The following is a 25,034-nucleotide window of genomic DNA, read 5'->3' as shown; positions in this document are numbered from 1 at the left end:
AGTTAGGTAGGTTCAGCTTCAAATGCAAATCAAATCCCTCCTCAATCCCTACTTGGGAGTAACACCCACTGGATTCAGTAAGCCTTATTTCTGAGTAGACAATCATAGGATTAGGCTGCATGTGGCAATGGTCAATATTGTAATCTCTCATATGCAGGCATAATGGTTAGATTTCTTCAAAAAGAATGGCAACATTTCTGTGCTATAACCTACACACTTTTAACTGTTACAACACCCGCTACGTTCATAAATAACTCAATGAAATGCAATTCTCTAAACGTGCTTGGGGCACTTGAACAGCTCTCAGCATTCAGATAAGTCTGCAATTCCCATAATTCTTCAGGAACAGCCTGCATCCTCTTTTTAATGTATTTAGCATCAAATATAACTGTGCACAGAAAAAGTGGTAGAGAGTATAAGTAATAGCTTTAACCATGACCACCATATACAGTATGAGAATTTGGGGCTGCTTTTGTTTAGTATAAGCAGATGCCCATAATAATTACAGGTTAACGAGGGCACTGCTCTGTTCCTGTTTATCTAAGGTCAGTGGTTCCCAACTGGGGGTCTGCATAACCCACCCAGGGGATCCGTGGCACCATTCACTTAACAAAAGCTACCCTAGAGACATAATTTTTTTTTCAAAAGTAGGGGGTCCATGGCTTGGCTTTTGAAAATCAGGTGGTCTAATTGGGAACCACTGACCTAAATGATTATATGATCCACACTTTAGTTTATGATTGGATACCTACCACATATACTTTTGCAAATTGTTCTGAAGAATTTTTATCTTCTGAAACAACAAAAGCCCGTGAAACCATTGAGGGAGAGCCATAACTCAGTGATAGAGCAGCTGTCTTGCATGAAGAAGGCCCCAAATTCCATGCCTCCAGGTATGGCTGGGAGAGACTTCCACCTGGAACCCTTGAAAGCCACTGCCAGTCATGGTAGACGGTGCTGAACCAGATGGACCAATGATCTGACTCAGGATAAGGGAGCTTCCTGTGTTCCAATATTTCAAAAAGATTTTTAGTCTACGATGGATCGTTTCAACCTCCTAAGTATCTTACTAGCTTTCCAGCATTATTCCCTTACCTGGATCTTGTAAAATACTGTGGAACAGAAGGCTTAATCATAGCTAAACCCCTTCACTGGATTATGCCACCCCCCAAAAAAAACAACAACAACGTACATAGAGCATCTAAAATTGCTGTACTCCACCTTTGCCAGGAGAAAAAAAATCCAAGAAATGCATAGCTGAAGGTCAAACTTGTCTTCTTACACAAGTAGACCTCATAATAATTTAACTGCTTCACTGGATCAAGGTCTAAGTCTATTTCAGAAGGCTAGCCAAAATCCAAAAAACTCTGTGATTGGCTGGGCCAGATGGGTGGGTGGGGATGGGACACAAGTAGCACAAGGTCCTACTGTTCCCTCCCCAGTTGCCAGCAGTCCTGTCATAGGCATGGTCACCAGAGTAAAACTTTGGATTGTGGCCTCTTGTCACCAATAGACACTCTCAGGCAGGGCATGAGGGAGGAAGCCTTCCTCTAGGTTTCGTCCCCCAAACCTGGCAACCAGCGGTATGCTTCACTTGAAGAAAAAAAAGAAAAACCCTGCAGAAACCGGCATATGCCATCTATTCAAGATATGGCTTGCAGGATCAGCAGCCTCTCCCGAGGCCTGTACACCAGGAGCCCACTTTTATATTGTTTAGTCGTTTAGTTGTGTCCAACTCTTCGTGACCCCATGGACCAGCGCATGCCAGGCACTCCTGTCTTGCACTGCCTCCCGCAGTTTGCTCAAACTCATGTTCGTAGCTTCAAGAACACTTTCCAACCATCTCGTCCTCTGTCCTCCCCTTCTCCTAGTGCCCTCAATCTTTCCCAACATCAGGGTCTTTTCCTGGGAGTCTTCTCTTCTCATGAGGTGGCCAAAGTATTGGAGCCTCAGCTTCAGGATCTGTCCTTCCAGTGAGCACTCAGGGCTGATTTCTTTTATATACCCAACAGGACAATAGAGAATAGCTCATTCGGTAGAGCAAGTGACTCTTAATCTCATAGCCTTGGGTTCAAGCGCCATGTTGGGTGAAAGATCCCTGAACTGTAGGGGGTTGTCCAGTTGGCACCTGAGGATTCTTTCCATCTCCACATTTCTACGAAATCCTAGCTGAATGGGAATTATAACTGCAAGAGCATACCACTAATGTCAGGAGTGTATACATGGCAAAGGGACACAAGAAAAGCCCAGGTTCAGCAAACCAGCCCTCTTTTGTTCCCAACAGTTGCCAGCCAGATTCATTTATTCATCACACCATAATCAGGATGGTAATGCAGCTACCTTGTGATGTTGAGCACTTCTACTGTAATGTCCATTATTGGCCAGGAGGACTAGAGATGGGATACTGAGTAGATGGGCCAGTATGGGCAATTCTCAGAATTCAAAGTATTACTGTCCAAAAATGACCCTTAATATAACACCCTAGTGATTTTGGCTATGGGAATAAGGCTTGGGGATTTACAAGCTGCATTCTGCCTTTGCACAAAGTTGGATCGTCTCCAGTCCACATTCATCTGCACTTGCTTTGGGGCTCCTGCACAATAAAAAGAGTATGAACACCCAATAATACAGAGATCACAAGAGACTCCTTGTGAGGAAATGGAAATTTTAGGGGCCAGTGTTTTCTCAAGGCAGGAGATAATCCAAATGAAGGCAAACACATGCATGCATGCAAAACCTTGGTACTAAAGGCTTCAGCTTCAGCAACAGCAACAGCCTACTTATGTAAGCCACACGGAGGGGGTCAGACACAGGTAGATTTGGGAAGCCGGTAGGAATTGCTAAGCTGTACCAGGGACTTTCCACCACGTGGCCTGTGAAAGGAGCTTGTCTGTCCAATGCCAGATTTGCACCCATAATAAAGGAAGTCTGGCCAGAATGAAGAGGAGCTGTACTGCTTTTTTCAGACTGGATAGGAAAATACTCTGAATCCCTTTGAAAACAGAAAATGAATGGATGATTTCACTTCATAATTTTGGCCCCAGGAAGGAAAGACAACCCAAAACCCATCTTTGTGTTGGGAAATTGTCAAGTCCTGAGACTTTATACTGTTGGAGAGAAAATACCATTGCTCAGGAAGCAGAGAAGAATGCGCAGCTGGACATGGCTTCACTGTAGTACCAGCGCTCACTCAGTTGAAAAAGCAAGCCAGCTTTAAAGAAGCCATTCCGGGGAGAGACCTGAGTTCCAATCCTTGTTCAGCCATGAAGCTCACTGGGTCATCTTTGGCTAATCATCCATCTCACTCTCACCTACCACGAGAGGCACCATCTTGCACCCAAGATTGGGGGCGGGGCATGGTTGGGAGGAGGCCGAGCAGGGAGTCCTGCACAGTGTGGCTTTCTCTCTCACGCTTGGGAGGAGCCAGCCATTGAACCCTGCCACACTTGGCCTCCTCTACCCCCTCAACATTGAGGGGGCCAAATACCCCTCCACTCCCTAGGAGTTGGCGTGCCAGCCTACCACAGAGACTTGTTTATGAAATCAAAATGGAATCACACACAGGAAGGCCACTCTAAAACTCATTAGAGGCAGACAAAATTAGCAGATAAATGATAAGGAATAGTAGCTTACCCAATCAGCTGTGGTGAATGCCTTCATACCTCAGACTTCAGGTGCACCTGCCTCTCCCTAGCCCCTGCATATAGCTGTACTGTATAGGATTGTTAGCAAAGCTGCCTGTATTTTAGGATCAACTGTGGTTGCATACACACCATCCAGCCACAGAGGGAGATTTAGGTGAGCGTGACTGGTTTGTCCGCACTGGGTGCCAAGCTGAGAAGGCACTGCAGCAGTGACTTAGAATGGAAGGCAAGAGATGCTGTATTTTGGAGTCACGGAGGGTGCCACTGCTATTGGAAAGCCCAATGTCCACAATTGCCATGCATTTAAAGCATACCCCGCCCCCGAATCCTGGAAACTAGTTTGTTAAGGGTGCTGAGAATTGTAGCTCTGTGAAAGGAAAACTAATTCCCAGGATTCTTTTGGGTGGGGTGGGTGTGCTTTGAATGTACAGTGGTGTACGCAGACTCTGTTATGCACAAGCCCTTTCCAAAACAGCTCTAATCATTTGCATCAGGTCGTGGAAGAGTAGAGAGCAAACACTCTGGGACATGGTTAGGCAAACTAAGGCCCAGGGGCCGGATCCGGCCCAATCGCTTTCTAAATCCGGCCTGCAGACAGTCTGGGAATCAGCATGTTTTTACATGAGTAGAATGTAAAAATGCATCTCTGGGTTATTTGTGGGGCATAGGAATTCGTTCTCCCCCCCCTCCAAAATATAGCCCAGCCCCCCATAAGGTCTGACCGGCCCCCTGCTGAAAACGTTTGCTGACCCCTGCTCTGTGTGGGATGGAACACTGGGGCAGACAAGTCACAACAGTTCCTAGAGTGTCCACTAACAGGAACTCACCTGGAGGGACACCTGACTACAGGTCAGTTCATGTTCCCTCAGACATGCAAATGAGTTGGATTAGACAAAAGCCCTAGCCTGCAATCACTCTCTCTCTTAGCTACTTCCTCCCTCGATGAGGACACATCTCCAGAGAATCTCTAGTTAGCATGGTTCTCACTCTAGGCCTGCAGCCAAGAGTGAGACCAAATGGAGTCTTACTTTACTAAGTAGTCTCTAGATATATATGTACTTGTAACTTTTCTAAGCAAGCCTGCCTTTCTGAGATTATGCTGTAACTCAGGATGAAACTGTAAGTAAACTCTATCTTATTTTATAAACACTGTGTTGTGTATTTCTTTTAAGAGGGACAAAGGGGACCTTTGCCAGGAAGTGTAATATTGAACTATAAAGTGTAATATTGTTATAGAGATTCTAGCGAATCTAACGCACATGCTTTGCTGCGCACAAAAGGGGAATGTCACTCTGCTAATATTGGAAGCTTGCTAACACAAGCTTGGATAGGATCTATCTAATAATATATCCTAATCCACATCCCTAACATTCCCATAAAGGGTTATTACGGCCCAGGACTGCGTATTTTTGTGTATTTTTGAAGGATTGCTTTGGATTGTGATTTTGAACTGAGTAGGATTTTTTCAGTTAGAACTTCCTGGTGAGCACATGGTCTATTGTTCTCCAGTGTGCCTAGGGGATTAGCTACCCCTCCCCTCCCTCAGAGTTTACAGCACTGAGAACTCAGAGGCAGTGAAGATTATTTTGCATTTTGAGATATTTTTAGAGATTTTGATTTTGGAATTTTTGGCAAATTTTTGAATTTTGAGAAATTTTTTAGAAGTTTGAGATTCCAAGATGGCTTTTGCAGATTTTGATAGTGGAGTTAAGCCAGGATTCATGGCTCTAGATGATGACAATTATGTATTTTGGAAACAACGCCTGATAGCATTTTTAGATGCAAGGAATGTTTTGGATGCCATTGAAAAACCTATGCCTACTGGCACAACAGCAGAGGATTTAGCTAAGATAGCAAGTTGGAAACGCATGAACAGCGAGGCCAGACACATAATTTTGAATGGACTTCGCAATAAGCATCTAACGTCAATTAATAGCAGAGATGATGCAGCGCAAATCTTAAAGGATATTGAGCGCAAGTATGGAGCATCTACAAAGAATGAATCCCGCCCCTTTCCACCAAAAGGCGAAAAGAAGGGGGGGCGTGGGCGTGCAATGATATTGCAAGAAAGAAATGTAGCTTTCCAAAGCTGTGAAGGAAAGCGCAATAAGTGGCTTCTGGACAGTGCAGCAAGCAGCCATTTCTGTTATAAAAGGGAATATTTCAATGAAATAGACAATAATAAACAGTCTGAGATTGAAATTGCTGATGGAAATGTTATAAAGTCAATAGGTGCAGGATCTTTGAACTTGAATTTCAAAGTGAACAATGAGTCTTTTGATACTACAGTGAGTAATGTTAAGTATGCACCAAAGCTGAACTGTAATCTAATAAGTGTGTCTAGCTTGGACAAGAAAGGTTTTGAAATTATATTTAAAAATGGACAATGCAATGTGATAAAAGATGGTGAAGTGTTTATTCAAGCCAAACTAATCAATGATGTGTATGAGATTGATATTTCAGAGAATGAGTCTGCAAGGGTTGCACAACCCAGCAGAAAGGATCAACCAGATCTGGAACTCTGGCACAAAAGGCTTGGACACAGGGATACCAACCTTATCCTGAAAATGCAGAAGGAAAATCTGGTAAAAGGTCTACAGGTAAAGAATTGCAGTACACCAATGCCAAACTGTACAACTTGCATAACTGAAAAGGCAGTCAAGCCTTCCTTCCCACGTTGTACAGAGAAGAGAAGCACAAAAGTCATGGACACTGTTCATACTGACCTATGTGGTCCGCTAAATGTACCTTCCCTAGGAAACAATAAGTACATTCTGATATTTGTAGATGACTTCTCAAGATATTGTGTTGGATATTTTCTAGAAGAAAAGAGTCAGACACCGGAATTGTTCAAACTGTACTTAAACATGGTGAAGAACAAATTCCAGAGAGCTCCTTCCACCTTAATTTCGGATAATGGTGGAGAGTTTTGCTCACGGCAGATGAAGGCCATCATGGCACAAGAAGGCATAGCACATGTAACTACAGTTGCTTACACGCCTCAACAGAACTCCATTGCTGAGAGAAAGTTTAGGTCTATTATGGAGATGACAAGGTGCATGTTAAAAGAGGCCAACTTGTCACAGAAGCTATGGGGTGAAGCGGCGAATACGGCGATTTATTTGCAAAACAGATTGCCTACAAAGGGTGCAGAACGCACACCATTTGAACTTTGGCACGGGAGAGTCCCAAGTCTGCAGCACATACGTGTGTTTGGAAGTGTCTGTTATTACCACGTGCCCAAAGAGCGCAGACACAAGCTTGACTCCAGAGCAAAAGCAGGTATCCTGGTTGGATATGCTCCTGGAGGTAAGGGATATAGAGTTCTAGATCCAAAGAGTGGCAGAGTAGACCCATACCATGTGGTTCATTTTGATGAACTAGGAAAGTTTGATACAAAGAACACTGTTATTGACTGTTCTAGAGAGTCACCAGATGAAGAGTTTATAAGTTTTCCTTTAGCACAAGGAACTAATATACCTTCTAGTGTCACAACACCCCCTACAGGCGACACCCCAGAAGACGCAGAGGTCCAGACCCCTGGCGGCACCAGAGACGAAGAGGAGGAGCTGTACGTGGACATGCCAGCGTTGGAGGAGGATGAGGATGCTGATGCGGTTGCACAACCAGAGGTCAGATGCTCATCCAGAACCAACAAGGGCGTTCCGCCACTACGACTGTCCTACTTTGCAGGGTCGGCGTCTCCACCAGAACCTTCCACTTGGGAAGAGGTAGAGCAGATGCCAGCCACCGAAGCCAGTCTCTGGAGGAAAGCCGCGCAGGAGGAGATTGACGCACTGCACAAGAACAAGACCTGGACACTCACAGAATTACCTGCTGGTAAGAAAGCAATTGGGAGCAAATGGGTGTTCAAGGTTAAAAGGGGTTCAGAAGGGGAGGTGCAACGTTACAAAGCAAGACTAGTGGCACAAGGTTTTTCACAGCAATATGGCCACGACTATGACCAAGTCTTTGCACCGACAGTGAGATACAGTAGCGTAAGATTACTTTTAAGCATCGCAGCATCAAAAGGGATGGAGGTGAAACACATCGATATAGCTACTGCGTTTTTGCATGGGGAAATTTCTGAAGAAATTTACATGAAGCAGCCTAAAGGTTTTATAAAGCCAAATGAGGCACATTTGGTTTGCAAGCTTCAAAAGGGACTGTATGGTTTAAAACAAGCAGCCAGAGCCTGGAACTTGAAATTGCATGGAATGCTGGTGAAACTTGGGTACAAGCAAGGTGAAGCTGACAAGTGTTTGTACACTAAGCAGAGTAATGGACAATTTTCTTATATTCTTGCCTTCGTTGACGACCTTTTAATCGCAACGTCAAATGACAGGGATTATAAAATTGTAGTCCAGCACCTCAACAAGGAAGTGCAAGTGAAGGAATTAGGACCAGTTGAGTATTACCTCGGGATTCAAGTGGAAAGAGAACAGGATGGTTCATTTCTACTTAATCAGAAGCAAAAGATAATTGAACTGTTGGAGAGTATGCAATTGCAGGATGCAAAACCCGTCGACACCCCGATGGCTACAGACTTCTTAAAGAACCAAGAGGATTCGAAGCTGCTGCCAAACAACACCGAGTATCGTTCAGCGATTGGTAAACTTTTGTATTTAGTTACCACGTGCAGACCTGATTTAGCCAATGCAGTAGGGATTCTCAGCAGGAAAGTGAGTAGTCCCACTGAGCATGATTGGGTTGGTGTAAAGAGGGTGGTTCGATATCTTAAGGGTACAATGGATTGTAAATTAAAGTTACCAGCTGTCAGTGACCCTAAGCTCATTGGGTACACTGATGCTGACTGGGCGGGTGATAATTCTGATTATAAATCCACAAGCGGGCATGTCTTTATGTATGGGGGCGGAGCTATCACATGGGGCAGTTATAAACAGAAATGTATAGCTTTATCGTCTACAGAATCGGAATATGTTGCGGCTACAGAAGCGTGCAGAGAGATTTCCTGGCTGGACCAACTCCTAACAGACTTTGGCGTGGAGAGAAAGGAACCTATAAGCCTGCTGGAGGACAACCAAAGCTGTCTAAAGCTGGCGCAGAATGAGAAGTTCCTAGCACGCTCAAAACACATTGGGGTCAGGTACCACTACGTTCGCCAGATGATACAAGATGGACTTGTCGAACTGTCGTACTGCTGCACATCGGAGATGACAGCAGACATCCTAACAAAACCCCTGCCAAGACAGAGTTTCCAGAACCTGCGTGTCAAGCTGGGACTCTTGGGTGGTTGAATAAAGTTGCTTATGTTTTGTTTTGTATGTAATGAATGTTGTGAATTGCCTGAGAAGGGGTTTGTGGGATGGAACACTGGGGCAGACAAGTCACAACAGTTCCTAGAGTGTCCACTAACAGGAACTCACCTGGAGGGACACCTGACTACAGGTCAGTTCATGTTCCCTCAGACATGCAAATGAGTTGGATTAGACAAAAGCCCTAGCCTGCAATCACTCTCTCTCTTAGCTACTTCCTCCCTCGATGAGGACACATCTCCAGAGAATCTCTAGTTAGCATGGTTCTCACTCTAGGCCTGCAGCCAAGAGTGAGACCAAATGGAGTCTTACTTTACTAAGTAGTCTCTAGATATATATGTACTTGTAACTTTTCTAAGCAAGCCTGCCTTTCTGAGATTATGCTGTAACTCAGGATGAAACTGTAAGTAAACTCTATCTTATTTTATAAACACTGTGTTGTGTATTTCTTTTAAGAGGGACAAAGGGGACCTTTGCCAGGAAGTGTAATATTGAACTATAAAGTGTAATATTGTTATAGAGATTCTAGCGAATCTAACGCACATGCTTTGCTGCGCACAAAAGGGGAATGTCACTCTGCTAATATTGGAAGCTTGCTAACACAAGCTTGGATAGGATCTATCTAATAATATATCCTAATCCACATCCCTAACATTCCCATACTCTGGGAGAATGAAGGGCCAGCACTATGCAGAGAGGAAGCATGCCCAGCTCTGCCATAAAACTGGCTGCCTGCCTCAGCTGCAACTACATGCATAAGATGACTCTTGCACCTAAGTAGCAAGTTATTAGGACAATTTGGGGCACATTTTCTTCCTGTACTGAATGATTGCCAGAGGGGTGCAGATTGACAGGTGCCGTAGAGGAAATTGCCAGCATCCACACAGATCAGAATGTTGGCAAGATACGTCCCCCCAGGACTCCCTGGTGAGTTGGGAAACCAGGAATGTAACTAGGCTGGATATCGGGTGGCGGCGGCCTTGGATGCAGAAAAGAGGAAAATCAGAACGCCTTTCCATTACAAATCTGGGTGTTCCAGAATCATTAGTGCTGCAAGTGATACTGTACTTCTGAGGACCAAACAAGCCCCAGTGGTTGAGGGGGGTGTCAATGGGGTTAAGAGATGAAGGGCACGGGGTTCCACTTTCAGATGGATGATATCAGAGGTGCTATGCATCAGGCTCCCTTTGCTCTATTCCTGGCATAAGGGGGTGTGGTGGAGTCTGGCTCTGTAAGCAATGGAATTCCGTTTCAGGATCCGGCTGTGGAGATTAGACTCTTTTTCTGTCTCCATGTGCAACAACCTTGAGCATGTCCTCTGTTCAGTTCTTGTAAATGTAAGTTGAGGATCAGGAAACACTTTGTGTGTTAAGATCCTTCATGTCAAAAGGCTCAGGCATATCTTGTTGCTCCTGATCAGATCTAAACAAATAAATCATTTGCCAAAACAGAGACACCAAAGACCAAAAAACCATCCTTAAGGGAAGGTTAACCAATGTGGTGTATTTATTATTATTAAGAATAATACTTTTATTTATACCCCGCCCTTCCCAGTCAAGACCGGGCTCAGGGCAGCTAACAACAAAAATATCAAAACAAGCATAAAAGAAACAATTCAATTAAAATACAGATTAAATACAATGTTAAAATTCAATTTTAAAATGGGAATCTACAAGTGGAACCTCATTTAAATACATGTAGGATAAAACCTTAGGGGAGGGTAACACCGGGGTCAGACTGAGTCAGATATAATCATAGCTGCCAAGTTATCCCTTTTTTAAAGGGATTTTCCCTTATGCTGAATAGGCTTCCTCGCGAGAAAAGGGAAAACTTGGCAGCTATGGATATAATAGATATTATATTTCAGATATAATAGACTACAACTCTTATCAGCCCCAGCTAGTATAGCTAATGGCCGTGAATTATTGAAATTATAGTCTGCAACATCTCAAGGGCGCCATGTTGGTTATTGTAGCTTTAATGAAACTGGCCGAAATTCAGCAGGTCCTGAACTGCACACAGAAACAGCTTCCTTTTACCATTCCCTACAGATGTAGAGAGCAGGTTTAGGAAGGATGTGACTCGGGTGTCAGAGGGTTGCCACCTCTGCCCATTCTGCAGGGCTCCTGTGCCTTCAACAGATGCCTGGCATGCAGAAATTCAACAGATTCAGATTTTCTTCAGCATGAAGATACAGTGATGATGAATGTTCACGCAATCATTAAGCTTTTGTGCGAACTGAGACTCTGCCATTCCTCCAATGAGCTCAGGTCAGCTTTCATGGTTCTTGCATCCCCTTTTGAGAGAGCTTAAGCTGAAAGATGGTGACTGGCTCGAGCTTCTATCTTTGCAGAAGCTTACAAAAAGCTTGGCCTATTGTTCAACATCCAAAAAACAAAGTGCTGCACCTTTGCAAAGCCACAAATCCAACTCAATGATGTAATGTTGGAAAGTGCTGATCACTTCTCCATCAATGGTGTCTCCAAAAAATTCTGCATATCACTTGGGAGGACAGGTGAACTAATGCCAGTGTACTGGGAGAAGCAAAGATCACCAGTGTTGAAGCAATGATTCTTCAACATCAACTTAGTTGGGCTGGTCATGTTGTTCGGATGCCTGATTATCATCTTCCAAAGCAACTACTCTATTCCGAACTTAAAAATGGAAACCGTGGTGCTGGTGGTCAACAAAAGAGGTTTAAAGACTCCCTCAAGGCAAATTTTTTAAAATATAGGCTTAACGCCAACAATTGGGAAACACTGGCCTGTGAGTGCTCCAATTGGAGAACAGCCTTTACCAAAGGTGTCATGGACTTTGAAGATGCCCAAACTCAGGATGAAAGGGAGAAATGTGCTAAGAGGTTTGGCAAACCCTCACCATGATCAACTCCTGCCTGGAAACCTATGTCCCCACTGTGGAAGGACATGTGGATCTAGAATTGGCCTCCACAGTCACTTACAGACTCACTGTTAAGCCCGTGTTCATGGAAGACAATCTTACTTAGCTACGAGTGATCGCCAAAGTAGAAGATGACTTATTTATGCAAACCTTGGCAAATAGTTGCGTCCTGATTGGCTAGGCATTTCCAATTTCAAGGAGATAAGGCTATCTGGAGAATTGGTGGGTGTCATTGTCCTACCTAACACTGTTTTTCTCTGGGAATTGGGGATGGAGTTGTGCCATGAAAACTGTGAACTGACTTCTCCTTTACAAACACTTTATTGCTATCAGTTTTCTGTAAAACTGAATGGAGCCATTCAGGAACCAGGATTCTAAAGCACCTCATTTTGTTCTTTTTCTTTCTAACTCTTTTTCTTTCTAACTCACTGCCAGAATGGAAAGAAAGCATTTCTAAACAACAGCAACAACACAACTGCATCAAGATTACAGCACCATCATACCAACTCTTCTCCCTATTCGGGGAAAGGCAATAATTATTAAGAATGATTAGCACAGCACTGTCTTCTAAGCTGTGCACAAACATCATGCTAATGAGTCATCACAGCGGTCCATGGGGTAATGACACTTTTGTTCATGTTTCCTGAAAGGGACTGCAAGCAGGGTGAAATAGTATCGAGTAATTTACTCAAGGGGAGCAACAACGAAATAGGCTTCTGCAAGCAAAGTAATTTCTTCTCTTGGAAAGAAGTCACACAGTGAGCACACTTTACATGCTGAGGATTGGGCTGCAAGAGCTTCATGTTCCAAGTTGCCATGCTTTTCTGTGGCAGGGGCTCCTGTGCCTTTAAGAGCTGCATGGGAAACAAAAATTCAACAGCCATAGCATACACATCATGCCAGGAAAGACTGTTGAACTTCTGTATGTCCTACAGCTGTTATTTAAAGCCTTGATATACCACCCTTCATTATCAAATTCCAGGGCAGTCTGAAACATTAAAACAACAACATACTAAAATCACAAATACAATAATCTGCTAGTAAAGGCACCAAGAGCTCTGCCAGAAGAACATGGCAACCCTAGAGATGCTGCAGCCATAGAAACATTGTCAAAGCAAGCAGCAACAACTACCAGCAGCCTCATCCCCACTGCTTGCCTGCAAATGTAATGAGCTCCCATAAGCATTTCTGTACTGGACCAGGGGAGGAAACTTTGTCACTGGGAAGTAGAGGCTGCGCCAAAAACTGTATTCCCCATGTACCCACTGGGATTCCTTGCTTCCTTGCTAGTTAAGAGCTTGACCAGTCCAGTAAGACCTACCGGTAAGTACTGCCCCATCAGACACCCATGGCAAAAACTATGTGGTCGATCCAATCCCATTAGACATGTTCTGACCCATCATAGTCCATACAATCAAAAATTCAAGACAGCTAAGTTTGTTGTGTCCCACACACAATGCCCTGTCACATGATTTGGTCCTGCACTAGAGTCACAGGTCAGAGGTCATCAGCTGCATAAATGTGGTTTTGGATACTTCCTTGAGATTTACAGGTGCAAATGGTCAGACAATTTGACTGGCTTCTAAGAACACTTATGATGCCTAAATGTCTTAATGCTTCAATACTGGAAGGAGAAGTCTTCCCCCCATACTGCAATTGTGCAGTGGACAGAGGACATGACTCAGGCGGCAACAAATAAGGTGACTTTCCATAAACATAAGAAAGATAGAATGTTCTCTCATATTTGGACTCTTTATACAGTTCTATTTGCTTGAATGTCTAACACTGAGCTGGTCTGGACCACTAGCCATTCCCTACTCCTGCTCCCTTGTACACATAGGACTCATAGCCTTGATTTATTGTGATTTAGTTAGTATTGTTTGATTGTGCTTGTTTCTGTTTTGAAAATTAAAAAAACAAACTATTAACAGCAACAAAAAGAAAGAAAAACTCCCTCAACAGTCACACTACAATAATTCCTTAACAGAACCAACTAAATATCACAGAATTGTGAGTTCTCCAGAACTCTACATCAAGCAAGATGCTGAATAAAATAAAAGCAGATGGGGAGAAAAAAAGGAGGGGGACTTGAAGCTGGGAAAAGTTCAGAGACAGGGAACCAAAATGAACAGAGAGGGTAGAGCAACTCCCCTTTGAAAGAAGTTTTACAACATTTGGGGCTTTTTAGTTTAGATAAAATGTGAGCAAGAGGAGGCATGATCGAAATGTATAAATTTATATTACGGTGTGGAGAAAGTGGAACCAGGAAAGTTGTTCTCCTCTTATGATGCCAGAACTCATGGACATCCAATAAAACTTAAGGTTGGAAGGTTCAGGATCAGGGGTCAGCAAGGTTTACCTCGCCTGGCCCAGTTCAGTCCAGCGGAGATCCCTCTATGGGCCAGATTTCTGGTGTCTGTGTCTGCGCAGATGTGATTTTCGGCATCTCAACATGCACAGACATGATTTCCAGCACCGCGGAAGCAAGTCCCCGCCCCACGCTGCACCGGTTTAGCGCAGCACGTGGAGACTTGCCAAGCGGGTGGCTCAGTTTGGGGGTGGCTCATGGGCCGGTTAAACGACCCCTATGGGCCACTTGTGGCCTATGGGCCTTAGGTTGCCTAATCCTGTTCAGGACAGACGAAAGGAAGTACTTCTTCATACAGTACATACTTAAACTATGGAACTCACTTCCACAAGAAGTAGAGACAGCCACCAACTTGGATGTCTTTAAACGAGTATTAGACAAATTAATGGAGGATAAGCCAGGATGGCTATGTTCTACCTCTACTGGCAGAGGAAGGATGCCACTGAATATCACTTGCTGGGAATAGCAAGTGGGGAGAGTGCTTCTTCATTCAGGTCCTGCTTTTGGGCTTCCTATAGGTATCTGGGGTTGCCAGTGTGAGAAGAAGAAGAATTTGGATTTGATATCCCACTTTATCACTACCTGAAGACGTCTCAAAGTGGCTAACATTCTCCTTTCCCTTCCTCCCCCACAACAAACACTCTGTGAGAGGAGTGAGGCTGAGAGACTTCAGAGAAGTGTGACTAACCCAAGGTCACCCAGCAGCTGCATGTGGAGGAGCGGAGATGCGAACCCGGTTCCCCAGATTATGAGTCTAGCGCTCTTAACCACTACACCACATTGGCTCTCACACAACACTGGCTCTCTGAGAACAGGATGCAGGGCTGTTGGACCGGTCAGCACAAAAAAGGTCCCAATGTTTTCCTCCTGGTTTAATTCATATTGGCCACGGCCACGAGTCTGCCGCTGTTGATTGCTTTCAGCATATACAGTATACATGCAAGGGAACAAATTGGGCAGATGCACTGGAGGGGTAGAAATACAAGGAGATTTGGTAACAAGATTCCCTTGGGCTGAGCTATGTGTTTCTAATAAATAATAATAATCCCCCATCGAGGGATGGGGTTACCTCAGTGCACAGTGGCAAACCTACGTGACTGATCTAGAAGAGTGAGGATAAAGTCAATCCCATGTGCCTGTCAGAAATTCCCTCACAATTGACAGAATGGAGTCCCAGGCTCAAAACTCATTTAGCTTCTTCCATAGCCACGGTCCTAGATGCAAACAGCCCCCCAGACATTGCTCTGTCTTCTGCTTTCTCCTTGTCACATATCTCATGTCTCTAAGCTTCTGTCTTCATTACATCTAACTCTCTATTTTAAACTCCTGCCTTTTATCTGCAGAGCAAGGGGGTCCTCATTCAATTGCTTTGAGCCTGTGTGTTGTGTGAATGGTTCATCCCTGCCCCACCTGCTATCACCTCCAAGGAAATTAGTATGACTTTATTACCTTCTTAACACATGTTGATTCCTTCGGAATTAGAAGTGTCAAATACACAGTTTAAGAAGCTGCTTGGCTTAATTAGTTTTTAAATTCATATTAAAATATGAATTCCAGAGGATGAAAATACATGGGCATTGAGTACATTCTAACACTTGAAGGTCTGACACAGTTTTAACACACAATCTTTAATTAAATTCTAACATTTACTGATCCCAGGAATTTAACACCCCACAAACTCACAACAACACTATATATTTAACTAGTCACAGTTTGTTTTCTACCAGTTGCCCTGGGCCTACAAAGCAGAAAGGTAAGGCACAGACTCTGGCCAATGCCACCAGTCAAGGGACCAAGGATCACCGGGAGGCTACTCCTGCTGCCACCCACAAAAAAACATCCTAGCAGGGGAAGATCAGCCTGGCCCTGGCCAGAAAATGAGCAGCTTTCCTGCTTCCTGCCTGAAATAATTCTGTTCCAGGGCTTGATTTCCTGTTCCCACCCCATTGCTTTTTCATTGCGCCTATTAGATTGTGAGCCTGCAGACAGTCTTACCTTTTTTCAATATCTATACAACTCAGGGGGTGGGGGGAATATCACTTTATGTAGGTGAGCAACAACAACAATATAAGTAGAAGCATGTTGTGGAAATAGTTGTCTCTCACAATACAGTGGAACCTCGGTTTATGAACACCTCGGTTTATGAATTTTCGGTTTATGAACGCCGCGGACCCATCTGGAACGGATTAATTCACTTTCCATTACTTTTAATGGGAAAGTTCGCTTCAGTTTATGAACGCTTCAGTTTATGAACAGACTTCCGGAACCAATTACACCCATGTTTCAGTTTATGAACGCTTCAGTTTAAGTACTTCACGGACCCGTCTGGAACGGATTAATCCACTTTCCATTACTTTCAATGGAAAAGTTCGCTTCAGTTTATGAACGGTTACTCCGCGGACCATCTGGAACGGATTAATCCACTTTCCATTACTTTCAATGGGAAAGTTCGCTTCAGTTTATGAACGCTTCAGTTTATGAACAGACTTCCGGAACCAATTGTGTTCATAAACCGAGGTACCACTGTATGTTAAATATGCAGCTCATCCATTCCCTTTAATAGGTAATAGCGTTAATGCCCCACACATTCCAGGCGCCATACATTCCAAAGCAACCATTCTTCCTGATCAGACACCCGTCCTCCCTGCTTCTGCCTTCCCGAGTGGAGCTCTTTCCCTAAATATCCCCAGGGGCTTTCGCAGCAGGCCAGGCTCCTCCTGGACCACCACCTCCCCCTCTCCTTGCCTCTCCTTCTTGGCATGCAGGCACCCGGCCACTCGCAGCAGCCTGTGCGGTGGTGCGGGGGCACCTGAGGCCCTGCAGACAAAGGCCGCTCTGTGGGCCCCATTGGCTGGGAATTGGCTTTATTCTTTGTTTGGAGGAACACTTGCCATTTGTTTCTTCACGCACCAGGCCCTGCTCTGGCGGCCTGTGTTCCTTTCTTTCTTTTGTGTGCTCTCTCCCCACTCTCACTTTGTAAACAAGTAAATGGATTAGGAAACCCTTGCAGGGGGTGGCCCCACCGTCTTCCCTGCACAACATACCCAATGAAACAGAACTGGCCTGCCCCTGTCCACATGACCACTGACACAATCCCATTGGGAGACAACAGGCCAAATCTTCAGACAACAACAACAAGAAGCGAATACTTAGCATTTACATAGAGGTTTAAGCATGTTCAACAAGCCTGAAAACATTGCCTCAGTAATCCTTACAAGAACTCTCTGGGGAGAGCCTTCCCAAACTAGTACAAATACCCTTCCCGCCTAATTTCAGAGAGTGGGAGCATTCGCAGAAAGGCCTCCAATCCGGGGGTGGGGCGCTTATGCATCATTCAGGAAAAGAGGAATCACATCGCCAAAAAGGGGGTCAAAAATAGAGCACACATGGGCATTAAATCCACATATGAAGTATGCATGAAATCATAGGTGCATAACTGCTATCATTTAAATAGAAGTACGCGGGTGGCGCTGTGGTCTAAACCACTGAGCCTAGGGTTTGCCGATCAGAAGGTCGGTGGTTCGAATCGCCGAGATGGAGTGAGCTCCCGTTGCTCGGTCCCAGCTCCTGCCCACCTAGCAGTTCGAAAGCATGTCAAAGTGCAAGTAGATAAATAGATACCGCTCCGGCGGGAAGGTAAACGGTGTTTCTGTGCGCTGCTCTGGTTTTGCCAGAAGCGGCTTAGTTATGCTGGCCACATGACCTGGAAAAACTGTCTGCAGACAAACGTCGGCTGCCTCGGCCAGTAAAGTGAGATAAGCGCCGCAACCCCAGAGTCGTCTGCGATTGGACTTAACTGTCGGGGTCCTTTACCTTTACCTTTTAAATAGAAATACAGTACACCTCACCATAGTGGGGAAGGCTCTGGCTAGGTGAGCTGTGTGCCTGCTCAGACAGTGGTCTAACTGTGGATGGCGGCTTTCCCTTTTTACACATTTTTAAACCAGGCTTGGATCAGACAGCCCTTCAAAAAGATGGCTTCCCTCTCTACAGCAGAACACACATGGCTACCTTGCCTCCAATTATCTTAATGCACGGGCAGGGATATGTGGGGAAAGGCCTTCCCGCAGGTACACACATCACAAGCTGTTGTGGGCTTCAAATGGAAGTGTCTTTGGAAATGGACCGGCAGCCAGAGCAAATGTTTCCAAAACTATTATGACGGCGGTAACTGTGAGCATTTTCACCCCTCCCATTCTGAAAATCTGGTGATATCTGCTGTTGGGAGGGAACAGTTAGGAATTGTTACTTTGTTGTTTTTCAGTCCTGACTCTGCTCTCTGCCGTGTGCTGTGTGCAGTTTAATATCTTCTGTAGACAAGATGGCTAAGTGAGAGGCTGTAACACTCACAAAGCCAGATCTGTAAATATGCAGTAGTTAATAGAAATAAATGAGGAATGTTTTGAAACCTCTACAAATGCTTCTGCTGTTTACTGCTGATTTGGTGCTCATAAAGCCCAGTTATGAGTCCATGATTCCCGGGTGTATGCTGAAGGTGTTCCAGACGTCCTGCCCAGGCATAGGGGCCTAAGAAGACCTGGACAGATCCTGGCATTTACCCACATATGGTAGCAGGCGGATGGTTGCTGGTAGCAGACTGGTGGTTGCAGATGGCTATTGATGGTTGGATAATTGGATGTTTCTGATCCATTTCCATCTGATGCTGCACATCGGAGTTGAGCTGTGAGCTGAAGCTGTTTTTCAAGCTGCTGTTTGATTTACAGAAAGGTATGTTGCTGGCTGCCAGGAAGACAGCAGAGACGCTTTTCCAGTTTGCCTGTTAATTGTGCTGAGTGGGGAGAGAAGTTGCTGAGAGAGTCAAGAGTATTTGGGGTGCATGAAGGGAAGTGTCTTGCTGTTAACTAAACACAGGCATGGCTTCTGCACATTCTGGCCAGATGTCTCTATCTTTTCCTCTCCTTACACCAGAGACCTATCCTACATGGCAGGTCAAAATGAAAGCACTTTTACAAAGGGAAAAGCTTTACCATATTATAGAAGATGACCCCCCTAATGAGGATGATGATGGATGGCCAGCGTGGCATGAGGCAGACATGAGAGCCAGGGGGACAATTATTCTGAGTGTCCAGGACCAGTTGTTGGTCAACTTGGAGAACCAGCAGACTGCACGGGCTGTTTGGAATAAACTTCGAGATATGCATCTAAGACAAAATGCAGGATCCAGTGTGCTTTTCTTTAAAAAGCTGTGTAGGCTGGAATTGCAGAAAGATGGTGATTTGCCCAGCCATCTAGCCCAATTAAAACGTCTCAGACAGGATCTTGTCCAGCGAGACTTAAATATTTCAGAAGCTGTTTTTGCAATGCTTATCATAAACAGTTTGGATGAATCTTATGATGCTGTAGCTGCTCAATTGTCGTCTTTGCCCAATGACCGTCTAACAGAAGATTATGTGTCTAGCGTGCTCTTGAATGAGTGGGATCGCAGACAGACTGCTAGAGAAAGCAGGGACAAGGCTGTTGGAAATGCCTACAAGCCTTCAACAGGGGAAAGTGAAAGTGTTGCAAAAGCTCTTAAAATGCGCCGCTGTTTTTCTTGCGGAGAGGTCGGCCATTTTAAAAATCAGTGTAAAAACTCTTCAAAGAAGAAGGGCAACTTCAAAGGCAAAGGCTCAGCAGATATGTAAATAAACCTACAGTGCAAGACTGGAAGGCGCTGAAACGCATAGTTAGGTATTTAAAAGGCACTATGCATTACAGGTTGAAGCTTACTAGCCAAAACTCTGGAGGTCTTGAGATCTATGCCGATGCCAGTTTTGGTAGTGATACAACTGATGGCAAGAGCACCTCAGGTGTGTGTTATTTGTACAATCAGTGCCTATTTGATTGGTCTTGTAAGAAACAGGCAACAATAAGCATGAGTTCATGTGAAGCAGAACTCAACGCTTTAAATTTTTCCCTCATGAATGTAGAGTGGTTATTGCAACTATGTGAGGATATGAGAGTTAAAATTTGTTGTCCAATTCAAGTTTATCAGGACAACAAAGCCTGCATAGAACTAATCCATTCAGAAGGGTGCAAGCAAAGAACAAAACATTTGCTAATCAAATTGCACCGTGCCAGAGAATGCATTCAGAAGGGAGTTGTAAAAGTCTCATATATGCCAGGGAAAGAAATACCTGCTGATGCTTTGACTAAAGCTGTTAATAAGGAACAACTTGGTATATATGTAAAGAAATTGCTTTTGTGCTAGATTTTCATAATGGTCAGAATGAAAAGGGGGAGGTTGTGAGCATTTTCACCCCTCCCATTCTGAAAATCTGGTGATATCTGCTGTTGGGAGGGAACAGTTAGGAATTGTTACTTTGTTGTTTTTCAGTCCTGACTCTGCTCTCTGCCGTGTGCTGTGTGCAGTTTAATATCTTCTGTAGACAAGATGGCTAAGTGAGAGGCTGTAACACTCACAAAGCCAGATCTGTAAATATGCAGTAGTTAATAGAAATAAATGAGGAATGTTTTGAAACCTCTACAAATGCTTCTGCTGTTTACTGCTGATTTGGTGCTCATAAAGCCCAGTTATGAGTCCATGATTCCCGGGTGTATGCTGAAGGTGTTCCAGACGTCCTGCCCAGGCATAGGGGCCTAAGAAGACCTGGACAGATCCTGGCATTTACCCACAGTAACATCTATAAGCAGAATGCAAGTAATAACCATGGAACCAAAGAGCTGAAAGAGACCATGAGCTTATCCATGTCCCCCTGTCCCCCAGGAGAATGCAGTGGGTGTGCCGCAGAGAATGGCGTCTGAAGGCAGACGATGCTATTACACTGTGAGGCAAGACTCAGTCTGGTCACATGTTGCTAGGCAAGGCACAACCACACAAGGTCTTTAGCCAGTCCTTACCTGGAGACAACTCATTTATAGGCCAGCCGTCTGAACTTATTGTAAATTCTACACGTAGAACAGTCACAGGCCTATCCTGGAGATTATATCTCATCCATTTTTCTGGTTTCTTTTCTTTTGTTTTCTTTCTACAAAGATTGTGAACCGTCACGCCAGGAAGCAAATGAAAAAGCCCAAAGAAAGTAGCTTTGTCTATAAGCCACAATCTGATTCTTCTGATCCGATTTCAGGCTTTTCAATAGAGTTAAACAAAACCAAACTGGTTGTGTAACTTGCAATTCCGCCCCCACCCCCCTTGCTTCTGCCTCAGCAAATACAGTATAAAAGGTTTAAAAACACAGAGCTTGATTAAGGGACTACAGAAGCCTTAAATGACAAAGCAGTCGTGCCCACAGCAGGAGTGGGGAGAAAAGAAGGAGCCAACAAAACACAGATCAGGCCACGAGTCTATGAACCACATTTCCAGCAGGTCTGATATACAAAGGCCTTAGCCTGCCAAACCTGTGCTGGGAAACAGCTTTAGCAGCAGTCCACTCCAAATGCTGGACAAACTTGGGAGAAGGGATAAGCAGAGTTCTGAAGCAGATGGATCCCCCATAATTATTTGAGGGAAAGAATGTGCTTCCAATGTGCTCTAAATGTATACAGTAGCCATAGTCACCCCCTACAAGCATTTCAACTTTTCTTTAATGCAGAAATCTAGGGTGTTTTCAGACGGCTGTTTTATAACATTGTCTCCACAAAGTTTCTTACTCCCCCCCACCCTGGCATGCATATGACACCATCAGCCTTTTGCAATCAACCCTTGCCCCTGCTTCCTTTCACCCATTTCTTCAGCAAACATGGAAAATCCAAATTTTGCAAAAGTCTGGGACAGCATCACAAAAAGGTGCACTTTCATCCCTTAGCTTTAAGAGGGTGTGGTTTTGACATGGGCAGTAGGGATGTGTGAAATCTGTCAATTTTGGTTTCTCTCAGTATCTCATTTCTCCAGTCATCACTTCTCCAGATTCTCACATCAGTTTACAATATATATTTTTTTTAATCTTCTTGAAAATCGACCAGCATTTTACCGTAAATTTCTCCTAACGTACACATTCTTGCAAAGCAATTTCCCCTAATTTAATGCATTTTTGTAACTTATTTTCACAAATATATGAATTTTTATACACGCTTTGTCCCAGTATAGTATATGCACACATTACTTGTCTGTGGAACTGCATTGCCAAATTCAGAGATACACACATTTTGAAGGATGACTCTGTTTTGGTTCATCTATTGTTCTGGAAAGTGGGAATTAGGCAGATTCACCTTTAAATGTGAACTGAATCACATTTCTCCTCCATCCCTAGGAGGCAGTGACATTCTGGGTAACTTTCCTCTTCTGGTTTCTCCTCGCTTGATCGCACCCAAACCATTTTGCTTCAGCCTGTCATTTCTTTTATTTGTACAAATAATAGTTCTGAAGAGCTCAGGACCTCCAAATAGTGACTGTGGACATGTTGCTACAGCTTGTTGCTTTAATTTTTTAAAACACTGAATTGAAGGTCTTCATTAATTCTGGTATCTATTTATCACAAACCACCACTATAAATGATTCTGACTTTTAAGTGAGGTGGTATCTGGCAATTTCATTTTACCTGTGTCTTTATATGGAACACTTAGGTCAGGCATCCCCAAACTGCGGCCCTCCAGATGTTTTGGCCTACAACTCCCATTATCCCTAGCTAAGAGGACCAGTGGTCAGGGATGATGGGAATTGTAGTCCAAAACATCTGGAGGGCCAAAGTTTGGGGATGCCTGACTTAGGTAATGTTTTTCATTCATATAATGCTAATTAGCACGTGCCAGCAGAAAACTTAACTTATTTCTTGGCAAACTGGAACCCATTTTTATAATAAAAAGGAAAGGTTTACAGAATGCTGAAGTGCCTTACAGTAATTTCAAAATACAAAAAGGCAACGCCAGATGGGAAGGGCAGCACTTCCCTTCATAACACAGCAAAGTCTAGCAAATGGTATCCTGTATTACAAAGCCTGTCTATATCCTCAGTTCTCCATTGGATATTTTCCTATGCCTTTCTCTTCTAGCTGGCATTTTCTACATACACAAAGTTAGATGAAGACTTTGCTAGGGCCAGTGGGTTGCATGCATACTCAAAGTAGGACCACTGAAATAAATGAGTCATGCCTATTTTTTTTTAATGGGCCTACTCTGAGTAGGACTAACATGGAACACAAGCCAATATGATTGCAAAGAAAGAACCGTTGGAAAAGGGAGGGGAGGACTGACCACGGCAAATCAGAATTTTGAGGTTTCTAGTGGAATTTAAAATAGAAATAAAATAAGTGCACCCAGGTCTATGCAATGCCTGCCTACGTCTCAGCAACCACAAAAACTTGTAAGTGGTGAGAGTGATGAGGAGAGCAGTGGAAGAGCTCTTTTTATTACAGACACATCCCGGCATGATCTGCTCACTGCTGTGAACAGGGATAGAGTACAATCAAATAGCAGCAGTTTAGGATGGTGTGGATGGTCCAAGGCCATTCTACAACCAACAAACAATGGACAAGCAATGGCCTTATGTTCACAAAGGCAGCATCAGAAAGCATACATACACACAACCATACACAGTCTCCGATTCACACTCAAATCTAGTGTCTGGATAGAAATATGTGCTTTAAGTGATAGGCATAATTTTGTCATAACATCGCTTTTTAAAGAAAATATGATTAAGGCATATTACTGACTTTCCCAACGCCTGGGATTTTTTCCTAAGTAAGATTCTACCTCATTCGGGCTCAGTTCTAATCTCCTGGATGCTATCATCATCATAATTTTACATCTGAATTTGGAATCAGCGAAGGATATTTTGCTGCTGAAATCTTAGCTGGGTGGGTCCTTTCTCTAAGGCACATTCTGGATCACAAAAATGAATAAATAGTCAGAAACAAGCTTGTTAAAAGGGTAGGTTAGGTATTGCTTTGTCTGTCAGTTTCACTAGGAAGTTAGACTACATGTTTTATGGGCATCATTTATTCCTAGGGAGATTAGATTGCTTTGGCTGTTTAATGGGAAGTAAGTGCTTTCCCACCCTTTCCAGTATACTTCCCCATCACTTTGCTTATCACAGAAAGTCTGATATTTTGCAATAGTGGAATGGTTGCAAATGACCTCCCAATCTATAACTGTGCAGCCTGGATTTTCCAGTATGTGATTGAATCCCACCCTAAAATAGTGACACTCTAGCAGCAAAACAAGTTTGAAAATTTCATAAATGATGTAACACAACCTTTCGAAGGCAGAGGCTCAAATAAATGAGTCATTAGGGCTGGACAAGCCCATAGATGCACATGGGCCCCAATAAATCTCAAGCTTTGCAAACAAGTGTTGGATTTGCATTATGCCATAGTAGAGATGCTCAGAGTTTGTCAACCTCAAAACAGTTGGGGTGGTATTTGATTGTTATTCATTTCATATTTGAAACTCCCCCCTCCTTTGGAACTTATTATTTATAATCAGTCTGGGTAGTTTCTTCTCCTTCCAAACAACTTCAAAATTAATAGACCCTCCAACAAAGCAAGGTTCAGGTTTGAGGTGGCCCTAGCAAAATACTGGGTTGTGAGGCATCTCCTTTTTCAGGGCTTATCTCGCTGTGGTGATAGGACTTTGAACAGAATTAGAGGGATAGGTCTACCCTGTCCTTACATTTCCCACAATTCCTCGGAGATTCTGAGGGAAATTAAAATGGTGGCAAACAGCAATGGGTCCCCACAGGTGCCCCAAGATGCCAAGTTTTGGTCCTGGCTGTTTTTCACTTCATCTAAGAGTGAAAGTCTTATCAGCCAAAAGAAAAGCATAGGACTCTGGTTACTATACCAGTATACAAAATTTGCCATGCCAGTTTTCATGGTTACCTGAAAACAATCACCTTGAACTCTCCCAGCAGTACCTCAAGCGTTATTGATTACATAAGTAGAAATATTG

Source organism: Zootoca vivipara, chromosome 1 (assembly GCF_963506605.1).
Source record: "Zootoca vivipara chromosome 1, rZooViv1.1, whole genome shotgun sequence".
Lineage (NCBI taxonomy): Eukaryota > Metazoa > Chordata > Lepidosauria > Squamata > Lacertidae > Zootoca > Zootoca vivipara.
The sequence above is the reverse complement of the archived record's forward strand: the minus strand, read 5'-3'. Positions refer to the sequence as shown.